A 14,635-nucleotide genomic window follows, 5' to 3' on the forward strand; every position below is an offset into this window, starting at 1 on the left:
ATATAAAAATCTTTTCAAAATTACAACGATTATAAAGAAGACATCATACGTACTACTCACAACTGTGTCAAGATGTGCCAAGTGCAAAGTGTAAGAGTATCACAATTTCTATCTTTTGCACAAATATAACCACAAAGGCATTACATGATATTAAACTGCACTATATTACTTATTTCAGTGTTATGATTGCATTTATCAACATTTTCATACTCAAGGGTTTGAAATTGAATTTAACACATCATCCTGTCTAATGGGAATAACATTAGTTTCCCCCAAGGTGGATCGTTGCTCTTGCACGGAAGATGCAACTGCGACCCAAAAGACCATTACACGTGGTTCAACGCACTTACATGTTTATGGTGAAATCTGGGATATTCCCGTCTTATGGGAACAACATTAGCTATTTTCATGGTATGGGGAGACGTGCCTGTGGACCCAAAACAAACTGTTTGTCATAATGAACGTAGGACAACATTAATTGATTCGAAGTGTAACATCATCAAGAGAAATATTTGGACGGGACACAAGAGTGTCGCACGTCCATTCGGTCATACCAAAGCAATCATTTAAATGATATTAACCTCTATGTGTACATATATACATATAGTCACGTTACAAAGATACTCAAGGTTCCACATACCTATACTTATATACATGTATGTTTATACACAATCGCACTTATATATATATATATATATATCGAACTCGATGCAACCCAAGGCATGTGCACTTACGCCAAAAACCTAGCCGAGGTACGAAGGAGGAGTAGGCTAACTAAACCCGGAATTGGGTCTACTATGGTTCAGTTAGTAATGGAGTCATGCTGGTTTTGAAAGAAAAGTGTTTGACAGCCATGATAGTTGGATTCCGGGGCTGCAAGGGTGCTAACGGGAGGTTTACACACTTGCGGCCAAAAAAAGGGGGGGTTCCAATCTCAAACGATGGTCTGGTCTTCCGGACCATACTGTCATGCATGCCAACCGGATCTGGTCCGACCCATAGTTCGGGCCAGATCGACAAAGGGTTTTGGTTGGGCTGAGTCAAGTCGTCGGCAAGAGTAGCTGTGGCTAAGTCTGCAAGTTGGTCACAAGGGGTTGGACACAGTCGGTCTGGTCTATAGGGCCAGTCTGCTGTCAGCCATCTATAGGTATGAACCATTCGGTTCATACCCAGACCCACAAGGGGTCAGCTCTCACGGCCCGAGTGCCCAGCACCGAGCGGCTGGCACCCGACTCTTCCTAAAGTAAAACCATGGTCGACACCATGTGCCAGCCTGGTTTCTAACGCATACCCTGGTCTGAACCATGGTTCAACCCTGCATGCAAATCGAGGGTGGCCGAATGAAAAAAAGACCTGGGCGCTCGGCACCACCAGGTTCCATCCGGCTCCACTAACAAGTAGGCAGGGCTGGCACTATGTGCCCTTCCTAGCAGCATGAACAGGAGCTCAGGGGGGGGGGGGGGGGGAGGGGGGTCGAGCAACCAATCCAAAAGGGGCTGGCCATGGCGTCTAGGCCCGCCTAGACATCTATTCCCTCCAGCTACCTAGAGTGCCAACACATAAAGATCCGAGCACTTGTTGTTTAAACAAGGAAAAGAATAAGAATAAACGAAAAGGCATGAGTGGCCTTGATGCCGGAGGCCCAAGGCCCTCCCATCCCAACTGGGTCCTGGTCACACGACCCAGGCCATAAGCAAGTTGCAGCACCAGTTCCACGTACCGGGACAGGGCTGAACGCGATGCGCCAACCAACCCACTGTGGTTGCTGCCGGCTGCAGCACTCCCACAGTGCTGGCAGACACTCATACTGATGCACCACAAGGTTGGGTGCATGCTGGACGAGCCCAGCTCGGTCCAGCTCATCCCAGCCGCTCAACTCGTCCAACACCCGAAAAAAAAAAAACAGCAACTTCAATGTCGACTTTCAGCAAAAATGAAGAATAATACAAAAAAAAGGAATAAGAAGATGACATATCATGTATTGAAATCAAAGCATGGAATCATGCATCCAAGGGAAAAGAACATGGTGAAATAGAGATAATCCTTACACACGAGCCAACATGAACAATAACCCAAAGGAAATCTTTGGAAAGGAACTTGTCACTCTAATCCGCCAAAGGAGCATGCACGCATAGGTGCGTTTGCAACCTTGGCTTCACGTTTTGACAATAAGAGCATTATGAGAGGTTTCTTCACCTTAGCTACTTGAAGAAGAGGAAGATGATGTTGCAGCTGCACGTTAAGAGGTTCCCACGGTTGGAGGGAGGAAGCAAGTGAGAGGGAAAGAGAGGAATTTTGGGAGAGAGAGAGAGAGAGAGTGAGTTCTTCAAAAAAAAATCTTCCAACAAGAGAGAGAGGGGCCCATTTTTTTTTCTAAGGGTTTTATAGGGTGTACTTTAGGTTGGACGGCTAGGATCTATCCCTCCTAGATGGAGGGCTGGGGTGCCCCACGCCCCCCCATAGCCAATGCATGTCAAGCTTTTAAACTTTTTAGAAAGACTTTCAAAAATACCATTTTGAAAAGCCATCAATGTTTTGAAAAATTTCAAGGGCTGCCCAAGGCTAGCCGCCCCTTAGGCCCAACCAGTTTTGAGTATTTAAAAACTTTTAAATTTGTTTCAAAATTGCCATGGGGTGCCAGCCCTATGCTCTCCTTTTGGAAAAGACGCCTCTCATGATGGGCTTTGGGCTCCGTCATTTGGTTTTTAAAAAGATAAATGGCCAATAGATGCCCTCTTTTTAAAACCATGCAACTTTCTTGCAAAAATGCCACCCAGCTGGTCCACCCTTGACCAGCTGGTCAACCATGGATATAGATGTCCACTGTAGGGGTCGTCCATGGGTCTTGGATTCATTAGGTGCTCCGGATCAAAAACCAAAACCCGTCAATAATCTATGTCATAAGAAAACGCTTATTTAATGAAACAAAATAATAATTTAATCCCAACAAATTATTTCATTCTCTTTATAACCTTAATTAATGTAGAATGGTTGAAGCCTCTTAAGGAAATCACCACTCGTTCGTTAAAATTAAGCGTTCTAAGATTCGGGTCCAAAATTAAGTCAATACTCGTAATTCACATGCACTGACAAGGTTTTCTCGTCGTTCGGGTCTAAATTTTGAGGTGTATCACTACCACCCTATTCCAATTTTACCCTAAAAGTTTCAAGTGTTGATTCGTTCTAGATTTCCCGAAATTGCTTTATTTACATAAAATTACGTGATTTACCCAGTTCTCAAAATAAGCAAATCTTCAGAAATTGCCAAAATATAAAAATTCATCAATTTCCATATAATTACACAATAATCATCAAAATCAGAATCGTGGATCTTACATCTTCCTCTCCTTAAAAAGGATTTCATCCGCGAAATCGCTCTTAGGAGGTTACAAAAAGTTCTGAATAAGTCTCCCTCATGCTCGCTTCTGGTTCCCACGTGCATTCTTCGATGCCATGGTTCTGCCATCGTACCTTAACTAGAGAAATAGTATTGGTACGCAAAACATGATCTCGTCGATCAACAATATCGATAGGCCTTTCTGACAAGGTCAAATCTTCCTGCACGTCCACATTTTCGTAACGAATGACATGTGATGGGTCAGGAATATACTTACTGAGCATCGACACGTGAAAAACACTGTGAATGTGGGCATATTATGGAGGCAACTTGACACGATATGCCACTTCACCAATCCTCGCCACGATCTCAAACGGTCCAACATACCTCAGACTCAACTTCCCTTTCTTTCCAAAACGAAACACGCTCCTTGTCGGCGAAACTCTGACAAAAACCATGTCTCCAACATCAAAAGACAATTCGCGACGTCTCTTATCGGCGTAACTCTTCTGCCTATCTTGCGCTGCCTTCAAACGTTCACGAATCTTCTGCACTTGCTGTGTGTAGTGCTGAAGAACAATCAGTGCTTTGCTTGCTCTATCGTTGATGTCGTCCTAAAAAGATGGCGACCGACAAGGTCTACCATACAACGCTTCGTACGGGGCCATCCCGATACTAGCGTGGTAACTGTTGTTATACGTGAACTCTACCAAACATAGGTGTGAATCCCATTCACCCTTCCAATCAAGCATACAAGCACGCAATATATCTTCCAACGTTTGAATCGTCCACTCGGACTGCCCATCCGTCTGAGGATAAAAGGTTGTACTAAACTTCAATCTCGTCCCCAAAGAAGATTGCAATTGACCCCACAGTCGCGAAGTAAATCGGGAATCACAATCAGAAATGATAGATCTCGGCACACCATGCAATCGAACGATCTCTCTAATGTACAAATCGACCAGGCTCTCAAGCGACTGGCTGATCCTGATCGGCAAGAAGTGGGCAGACTTGGTGAGTCTGTCCACAACTACCCAAATCGCATCGTGTTTACGCCTAGACAGTGGTAAACCTACCACGAAATCCATCGTAACATCCTCCCATTTCCACTGAGGAATCTCAATCTTCTGCAAGGTACCACCGGGACGCTGATGTTCTGCTTTGACTTGCTGACAAGTCAAACACTTTGCAACATAAGCCGTTGTCTCTCGTTTCATACCCTGTCACCAATACTTCTGTTGTAAGTCCTTGAACATCTTTGTTCCTCCCGGATGAATCGTGTATTTCGACATATGAGCTTCATCAAGAATATCTCTCTTTATCTCAGGGTCGCTAGGTACCCAAAGACGATCTTTCATACGAACGTTGCCATCTTCAGACACTCTAAAAGAAGAGTCTGCTTGCTCTGACAAGGCTAGAAACCTGGCGTACTGACCGTCAAGCTTTTGAGCTTCTACTATCCTTGGCAGAAACTCAGATCAAATGGTCATACCAGACAATCTGATCGAACCGTCACTAACATAAAAAGGTTTCCAGGCTATGAAATCTTCATTGAGCTTCTGGCTCCACACCAGACTAGCCAGAACACCACTCGATTTGCGGCTAAGCGCATCCGCCACAACGTTTGCCTTCCCAGGTGTTATCATCGCAAAAAATTTTCCCCCTCCCTTACGAGAGAGAAACGAATTTCGCGAGTCAAACTCGACCAAAGTTTTGAAAATGGTTTTTGAAAATTAACTCGCCTCCGTTTTGAAAATTTGCTGGAAAATTTCGTGGAATGGGATCCGCCTGTCGGTACGAGGTTCAACTGTTCCTAGCGCCTTTACCAGGGGTAATTGAACCAATGACCAATTATGTGCTTTAACTCGACTCAAATAGCTAAATTATGCTCTATTTTTCCTAGAATGCACAAAGAATCAGGTTTGTGCTATGAAATTTTGAAAATAATGCAAGTTTGAGAAAATATGATGTTTGCTTTGGAAAATTGAAATATGCTTGAAAATTGATTGGAAAAGTACTTAAAAATTGAATTCTTGAGAAAATCATTGAATTTCATTGGAAATCAGAAATTTGCATTGGAAAGTGATTTCTCAAGAAAATTTGAACTTTAGAAAATTGATTTTGAAATTTGGAATTGCTTTTCTGAGGAAATGGATTTGAAAATTCTAAGAAAATCAGGAAGTTCATTGGAAAAGGGATTTCTGAAAGGGAAAATGAATTCTCAGGAAAATGGGAATTCTAAGAAAATGGATTTCTGAAAACTTGGGATTTTGAAATTTGAGAATGTTAAAACATAGGAAAATCTTGATTTGAACTTGGGAAATACTTTGAAATCTCATTTGAAAATTTAGAATTCTGGGAAAATCCAATCCTGAGAAAGACTTGGTAAATCCTTGAGAAAATTGATTTTTCTGAAATTGAAATTGGAAAATGAATTTGAAAATAATGCAATTTGAATGATATGAATGAATGAATATGAATTTGAAAAGGGAATTTCATTGAGGAATTGGGAAATTCTTTTAAAACTTTGAGAAATATAGTGCATTTGAATGTGGCTGATATAAAGATCATAAATCTTGGTTTTCTTCGTATTCTGACTATGGCCATAAATACGAATCCCACCAAGTTTATAAACTCCATAAAAGCTTGTGCACGTGCCATTCGTGTAAACCATAGTGGATTTGAAATAAATGCACATGGATCATACATCAGATATTGGAATTTTGCAGAAATTAAACTATATGCAATGCAGCCCTATTCTAAGCAGAAAAGTAACTCTTATTCCAAATATTACATTGATTTTTACATTGAATTGAAATAAAAGAAATAAAAGCTAAATCTTCTTCTTGAATGTTCCTGCAAAACTGCGATTTGATGGGATCGGCTAAAGGACTAGAGGTGGCTATACCGATTGGAGTCGCTTATGGCTTTGATGTGGAAAAGCTGCACGGATTGGGGATCTGAAGCAGGTTGTTGGCTAAGGATGATAGCATCAGTGGTAGTTGTGGTAGAGATGCAGCAATAAGGAGGAAGGTGGTGGTGCGATGGTTGAAATGAAGGTCGCGTCTAGGCTTCAAGATGGCTGGAGATGGATCAAAGTTGTGGTTGGCGCAGGTGGCTGGAGCTGTTGCAACTGATGGCCAACGTCTTGAGCTACCACCAAGAGGGTTGGAGCAAAGGTGCTGCCAAGGAAGAGGTGGAGATGCACAGCCGTGAGAGGGAAGGGGAGAGTTTGTGAGAGCATGAAAGAGAGAAAGGGAGAGATTCCAACGTATGGTCTTGGGTTGTTGAACTTAGGGGAATTAGAATTGCCAACCTAGATCTTTGATGAAAAAAAATGGGTTTTAATATGGGGAGAGGTATGCGTGAGAGAAAGTAGCACTCTCAGCCGTATGGGTGTGTGGGAGAAAGTGGTGGAGGCTGGGACTTGAAGATGAAGCTGCTGATGCTGGTATTCCCCTTTGTGGTGGCTGCAAGCTGGTAGGTGGCAGCTACTATTGGTGGTGATGAAGGCTGCAAGGGCTGGGCCGAGAGAGATGGTTGTTGTGTAATGGGGGATGAAGAGCTTAAGGTAGAGAGGGAGAGAGAGAGAAAGAGAGAGAGAGAGGCCTGAGTTGCTTGAAGAAAAAGGGCCAGCCGTAAGTGGCTTTTCTTCATTTTCTTAACTTAGGGAAGATCACATCTTTCCCTAAGTTTTAGCTTTAATTAGGGAAGGAAAGCCCTTACGTTAATGGCTGGGCAAGAGAGAAAGGAAGGGAGGAAGGAAGGGAAGAAGGAAAGAAGGAAGGGAAGAAGGAAAGAAGGAGGAAAGAAGGAAAAGGAAAGGAAAGGAAGAAAGGAGAGGGAAAGAGGAAGAAGGAGGGGGCTGGAAAAGAAGCTTACGTAAGTGGAGAGAGGGGAAAGAAAAAGGAGGAAAGAAAGAAAGAAAGAAAGAAAAAGGAAGAAGAAAGAAATAAAGAGGGAAAGAAAAGAAATAAAAAAAAAGAAAATAGAAAAAAGAAAGGAAGTGGGCTGGATTGAGGGCTAGGGTGGTTGACCCCCTTGTGAGTCCCACCTTAGGAAAAATAAAATAAGAAAATAAAATAAAAAAAATAAAATAAAACAAACAAAAAAATAAAGAAAAAGATAATTTTTTTACTTTTCTTATAAATTAAAACAATAAATGCAAATGGATGGGCAATCTCAGAGCGGGTCCAAATTCCACTTTTGAAATTCGTTTTGACGATTAAAGGGGTAAAATAGTCTTTTTAGAAAATTTCTAGACAAAACAAGCTATTTTTGGCAATTTTTGAAACGAGCTCAGATTTTGAAGTTCAATACCTCGTTGCGAAGCAAATCCAATGTAGAATTTAAAAATTCAATTTTGGAAGAAATCCAGATTGTTTTTCTTGAGAAAATATTTCCAAACGAAACAAGTTATTTTTGGCAGTTTTTGAAATGAGCTCGGATTTTGAAGTTCAATACCCCGTTGCAAAGCAAATCCAGTGTAGAATTCAAAAATTTGAGTTTAAAATAAATCCAGATTATTTTTCTTGAGAAAATATTTCCAAATTTAGACTCCTGGGGGTAAAAATGTTAATTTTGGAAACCCAGGGTTTGAAATTGATTTCTGAAAGCTTTTAAAACTCGATCTGGATTGAAATTTATAAAACTGGAGTTCTGGACTTTGAAAATGAAATGAAATGAAATGTGATGAAATGTTATGAAATGCTAAGAAATGATATGAAATGGTGAGAAATGACATGCGAAATGCTAACCCTGAATGGAGAATTTTGGATTTTAAACCTCGATTGGCAGTCGTACCAGTTTAAAAAGCATTAAAAGTGATAAAATTTGCAAAATGCTTGAAGAAATGGTTTTTGGACTCTACTAGGTCAGAGTGACACTGAAAATTGGGGTTTGAGCTGGACTGAACTAAGATGAGCTAGATTGAGCAGGTTTCTAGAGTTTTAGAACTCAAATGAACTGACCAGACACTGACTGAACTGACCTTTTCGACTGAATTTTCAAGAAAAGCTGCCATTTTTAAAGAAATGGTACGGAATGGTCACTAGAGCGAAGTGAATTACGAACCAGAACTGCATTTGAGCTAAAACAAAGGTTACTAATACTGATATAAACTAAAATCAAAGCTCAAACACTGGCTCAACTGACTGAACGCAGCTCAGTTTCAGCTGAAAGAGCAGAAATGGACAAAAATGGACTCCTGGACACTTGGAAATGGTTTTGAACTGAAACTGGAGCGCTTGAACTTCTGATGAGCTCAAGTTAGACTCTGGGGAACATGGTTGACTGGGAATGACTGACTCAGAGACAATTGGTTTGGATTTGAGTGAGAAATAAGCTCATTTCTAAAGAACTGATCCTATTTTGGCAGAAATGATCAGAAATGAAAATGGTCTGTTCATTGTGAGCTTGAGATGACTGATATTCTAACTGTTTTGAACTGACCAACGAGCTTGGTTGACTCTGACTGACTGAGGTTCGAGATGACCAAGGGGTAAAATGGTAATTTTCCTAATAAAAGTTGGTAAAATGGTGATTTTCTAAAACTGACTCAAGGTTTGACTCCTACACTAACCTAACAGGGTTGGCACTGCACAATGAGGGTTATTTGAGAATGGATGATGAAAATTTGGGGTGTTTACAGATGCCCCTCTTTGCTACTAAGCCGGCTTGAAGACGAGCTTAGTGGCAAAGAAAAACACACCAAATTTTGGCCATAAAAATGCCCCAGTTTGAAGGATCTGACTGGGTATGAAGAAATTAGCTCTGATGAAAATGGTAGATATGAAGTGAAGAATAAAGAAGAAAATTTTACTTCAAAAGGAAGTGAGATTCAGGTTTTCCCTTAACCTGGATGGGACGGAAAATACCTCATGTAGAAACGAAGCTCAGGTTTGACCCTTAACCTGACCAGAAAATGAAATACCTCATCAAAATGAGGCTCAGGTTTAACCCTTAACCTGATCGGGAAATGAAATACCTCATCAAAGGGGGCTCGGGTTTAACCCTTAACTTGATTGGGCGAAAAATGAAATACCTCATCAAAGGAGGCTCAGGTTTGTACCCTTATCCTGATTGGGCGAAAGAATGAAATACCTCATCAAAGGAGGCTCAGATTTGTACCCTTATCCTGATTGGGCGAAAAATGATGAGATTATCGAAAGAAAAACTCATGATGGAACCTTTGGACTTCCGCACAATGAATCCGATAAGGGTTTTGCAAAAGGATGAAATTAGGGTCCCTAAAGCTTGAAAAGGGGTTTGATTTTGGGCGCCTCATTGCTGAGACTAAATGACTTTTGAAATTGGTGACCTTTTGCGAGAAAATGATTGGTGGCTTAACCTCAAGCCAAAATTGGACTGTCTATGGTGGGATAGTGGGGACACAGGGAAGTGTGCGAATCTGAGAGCCCAGGCGCTCAGATTATACCAAAGAAGGGAAGGAATCTTGAAAACTCCCGTTATCAAGTCCTTAAAAGGGATAACAACTGATGTCAGGATGCGCCAAAGATGAACTTCAAGCTCTCGCTTCGCGTCAGGATAGCTAGAAAATATTGTCAAAATGTTGGAAATTATTGTTGATTCAAAATAATTGGAAATAATGCACATTGTTTTGAAGATATTCCCTCTTTTCTACCTGAAGTATTACCTCTGACTGGGCTTAAGTTCGTAGAATCAAAATTCGAATTCAAATTTCTTGCAATTGACTTTCTTTCAAGGAGGCTATCAATTTCCTTGATATGAATAGAAAAGAGAGTATTCTTGATATTATGAAAGCAATTGATAAAAGAATATTGATAATAGAATTTCACAAATTTTAAAGAAGATTCTTGACAGATTTGGCAGTCTGATATCCTTGGATTCTTTTCTCATGATAATCTTTCTGCCCACTTTTTTTTTCTTTTTTGGCAAAATTAGAGCTCTCTTAGGCTTTTGGGGATTTTATTACATCATCCTTCATTTTGGAGATGTCCTGACTTTTCTCTCTCTTTTTTTTTTGTAATGGTATGTCACAAACTCCTTCATCTTGGAGATGTTCCGATCCTTCTTTTTCTCTCAGGGATTATATCGACGGTTATTGGCTCATTGGTTGGAAATCTCTTGATGATAGCGGAAATTAAATATCTTTTAGGGTTTGTCGGGAGGCTCATCGCAGTCGCCTTCATCTTGACGGTGCTCTTAACTTTCCCTGGAAGGATCCGTCATCTTGGAGATGATTCAAATCTTCTTTGACCCCGGGGGTCTACTCGCCTAATTTGCTTTCATCTTGACGACAATTGAGAGATCCCTTTTGCAGATATTTAATTGCAGCTTAGGTGATTGGGGAAATGAAAATTGAATGGATTTTTCTGTATCACCCAGGATATTTCGACTGCTTTATTTTTCAAGAATGATCTTTAAAAATATGTCACTGACTGCGATCAATACCGATCACTTATGGCTTTGCAACAACATTGAATTTTCTTTGTTGGCCATATCGAGGATTTATTCTTCATCCTTTTGGTTGGCCGATTGAAAGATTTTGAATTTTGAATCCCTCTTCGCAAAAGTTTTGTCCTTTCGGAAGTAATACTGAAGGTATCCTGAGGTAATGATTTTGTGCAATAAAGATTTTGAAATCAACAAATATTTAATGACAAATTGGCAAAATTTTCTTGAAATCCCTTGTGAAAGCGAGCATTTGAAGCACGACTCAACGCATCCATGACAAAAAATTTCTTCTCCTTTCCCCAAAGGAGAAGATTAAGAAATTGGAAATAGGAATTACTCCTCTCTTCCCTGAAGCGGAGGTGTTTGCAAAACGAACTTTCGAAGAGAAATTAAGCTTTCGTCAAAACTTCCTAACATTAGGCTTCTCTTATGGAAAGGGGGCCGGTAATGGTGAGGTCGGTGAATTGGTCATTGTAAACACCCCAAATTTTCACTCTTATCTAGTGCTTACATTTCATGTGTCATTGCATATCACTGCATGAATTCGACATACCATTTCATGGCATTGCATAGCATTGCATGTCATTGCATCCTATTTTCGAGATCCAGCACTCATGTTTTCAAAATATTTAATCCAGATTTGAGTTTTAAAATTTTTTCTTTCGAAATCAATTTCAAAACCTGGGTTTTTATTCAACATTCTGTCATTTTCCAACCCTGGGACCTTACATTTCGAAATGTTTTCTCATAAAACAATCTAGATTCATTTTAAACTCAAATTTTAACTGATTTCAATTCTCAGATGAGACCCATTTAGGTGGTGTCGCTTTTGGATTCCTTTACTTGTCAAAAATCTCCAAAAATTTCAGAGTCCTAATTGGATCAGGACTCTTTTTCAAGAGTCGAGTCAAATCAGAACTCTACTTTTCACTACCTTTTTACCTATTTTCGGAGAAAATCTTTTAAAATCTTCTGTTTTGGCCAAAATTTCAAAGTCCTAGTTGGATCAGGACTCTTCTTTAAGAGTTCAGTCAGATCAGAACTCTTCTTTAGAGTTGCAATTGGATTGGGACTCTAATCTTTTACAGCTATTTTATCTATTTCAATCAAATCTTTCAAAATGAGTCAGAAACTCAGACTTTCAGTCAAAGCAGGACTCTGTTCAGAGAGTCCTAGTTGGATCGGGACTCTGATCCTGATTTCAATTTTGAGAGAATCTTTCATAAATCTTTCAATCTACCAAAACTATTACACTTTTATCAAAGAATTTCAAAATTCTAAGGTTTTATCTCAGAGTCCTGATCAAATCAGGACTCTACCCCAGAGTCCTGATCGAAGTAGGACTCTATCCAAAATTGATTTTTATACTTCATTTTCACTGGTTTTCAAAAGCTTTACCCAAATTTCATCATTTGCTTATCAGAAAACTAAAATTCTTAGAGTTCTGATCGAATCAGGACTCTTTCTCAGAGTCCTAATCAGATCAGGACTCTGAACCAAAACTTCAATTTTATCCTGTTTTTAACTGTTTTTCAAAATTCTCTCATTTGTTTTCTCAGAAAATCCTAAAATCTGAGAGTTCTAGTTCAATTAAGACTCTGTCCTCAGAGTCTCAGTTGAATCAGAACTTTGTTTTATTCCAATATTTATTATTGTTTTCGCTGTTTTCACAAGTTCTTTCAACTGTTTTTCAGAAAATACCAAAAAAATCTAGAGTTTCAATCTGATCAGGACTTTGTCCCAGAGTCCTAATCCAGTCAGGAGTTTGTTTTTACTTCTATTTTTATTTATTTTCATTTGTTTTTCAAAAATTAGGTCATTTTGTAGAGTCCAGTTAATTCAGGACTCTATTTCAGAGTTCTGATTGAGTTAGGAGTCTAACCCTAACTGTATTTTCTGACTTGTTTTACCATTTTCGATGAAATCTTTTCAAAAACTCCTTCATTTGGCTTTTAAAAACCAAAATCACAGAGTCCCAAAAATCTAGGACTCTAACCCGGAGTTCCAGTTCGCTTGAGACTCTACTTTCAAAACTTTCAATTTCAACTATTGATTTTAACCCCTTTTCAAAGCCATTTTCAATATTTATTTCAAATTTTCAAAACTCTGATGTGGGGTCCACTCAGTTGGTGCCATATCCAAAGGAGTTCTGACCCAGTTGATACTCTATGCCATTTCAAAACTTTTAATTTCAAGTCTACTTTTGAATCTCTTTTGAAAATTCTCTCAATTTCAAGCTTTAAAATTGTTTTTGAAAATTCAAGTGGGGCCCACTCAAGGTGGTGCCACATTTGTAAAAGTCAGGATTAGACTAGGTCCTACTTAGGTTAGATGTCTAGGTGAGTCAAAATTTAATTTTAAAAACCCCTATCTTCACTCTAGTTTCTAACTTTGATTTTAAAGTTTTAAAAAAAATAGGTTTTTGAAAAACCCAAATGGCGCCACATTTGGGGTTTTTAGGTCAGTTAGAGGTCTAATTAGTAGTCTTAGGTTAGTTAGGGGATTAATTAGGATGGTCACGAGTCAAAATCAATTTTAAAAATTCATTTTATTTAAGTTTTAAACCATTGGTTTTTAAAGGTTTTAAATTCAAGTTTTAAAAACCAAATGTGGGTCCATACTAGGTGGTGCCACATTTGGACTTTCTAGGGTTTAATAATGTGTTAATTAGGGATTAATTAGAGTCCATTTATGTTAGAATTCTCCAAAAAAAATCGTCCTCCCCATGTGGTTTATCAAAAACAATTAAAAAGAGTCCAAAAAAATAAAAACTCTTCCTAAACAAATCCAAAAAAAAAAAAAAACAAATCTATAAATAGGGGACCTAATGGGGGTCAAAGGGGGTCTTTTCTCTCTAAAATTTTCGTGGGTTCTCTCTCATCTCCAGCATATCCACCTTCCTCTATTGCAGTTGCAAGCACCAAGGTAATATTTTTAATAATTTTTTTAGTTTTATTCAATATTTTTTTCATGTTTTAAATCAATTTTAGCCATTGATGCCATCCCCTTCATGGCTTAAACCATTGATTCAAGTTCAAGAACCTCAAAAGAGGTTCAAAAAGATTATCTAACTCTGTTTTTTGTGTTTTACAGGGATTCTAATCCATTAGAATCGATTTTAGCATTATCTTTTGCATTATTAACCAATAAAACATGTGATTTACCCTTTTAATGGGTTAAATCCATGCTTTTAAAGGTAACATCAAATTCCAGCCCTTGATTCCCTAAGTTTTATTTATTTATGTGTTTGTTCATGTTTATTACACGTTTTCCAGTATAGAAATAATTTTTATTTTACTGTTTTAATATTTCTTTTATTGTTTTTATTAGTTAATGCATGTTTTATTAGATTTTATTAGATTTCTGTGTGTTTTTTAGTTTAGAACAGAAAAGAGCATGCTGTTTCGGATTGAAATATTTACTGTTAATTCCTGATTTTTTTATATGTGATACATGAATATGTAAATGAACTAATGTAAAAAAATTAGATGTTTTGGGATCCTGGAACCTTGTTAGAAAAATCAGACATCAAATCGGGTTTATAAAGCTTTAAAATCGTTGTTAAAATCAGGAAGGTAAGTTGTTGTGATGATATTTTTCTCATCTTATATCCGATTTGAGATCTGTAAAGTGCCACGAATTCATATTGATTAGATCTATATACTGTGAAATTTTGAGATTTTTTGATATCTTTTTAGTATTTTTCCTCTGACAAAAAAGTGTGATTTTAAATTTAAAACTTGTTAGGGTTTACCAAAACCCTAATCATACTTGTGTTGTTCATAAATCCCAAACCACAGATTCGATTCATGATCTGTAAAAAGTGAGTATTATTATTTTTCTGTCTAATGTTTACTGTTA

At 38.5% G+C, this 14,635-nt stretch overlaps 1 pseudogene; it reads right to left on the reverse strand.

Moving 5' to 3' along the window:
* Window positions 1–3,621, reverse strand: part of LOC149818250 (ethylene receptor pseudogene) — a 146,661-nt pseudogene extending 143,040 nt beyond the window's left edge.
* Between the last annotated feature and the right edge of the window lie 11,014 nt (window positions 3,622–14,635).

This window comes from Nuphar pumila, chromosome 13 (assembly GCF_984573655.1).
Source record: "Nuphar pumila chromosome 13, dmNupPumi1.hap1.1, whole genome shotgun sequence".
In the NCBI taxonomy this organism is placed as follows: domain Eukaryota; kingdom Viridiplantae; phylum Streptophyta; class Magnoliopsida; order Nymphaeales; family Nymphaeaceae; genus Nuphar; species Nuphar pumila.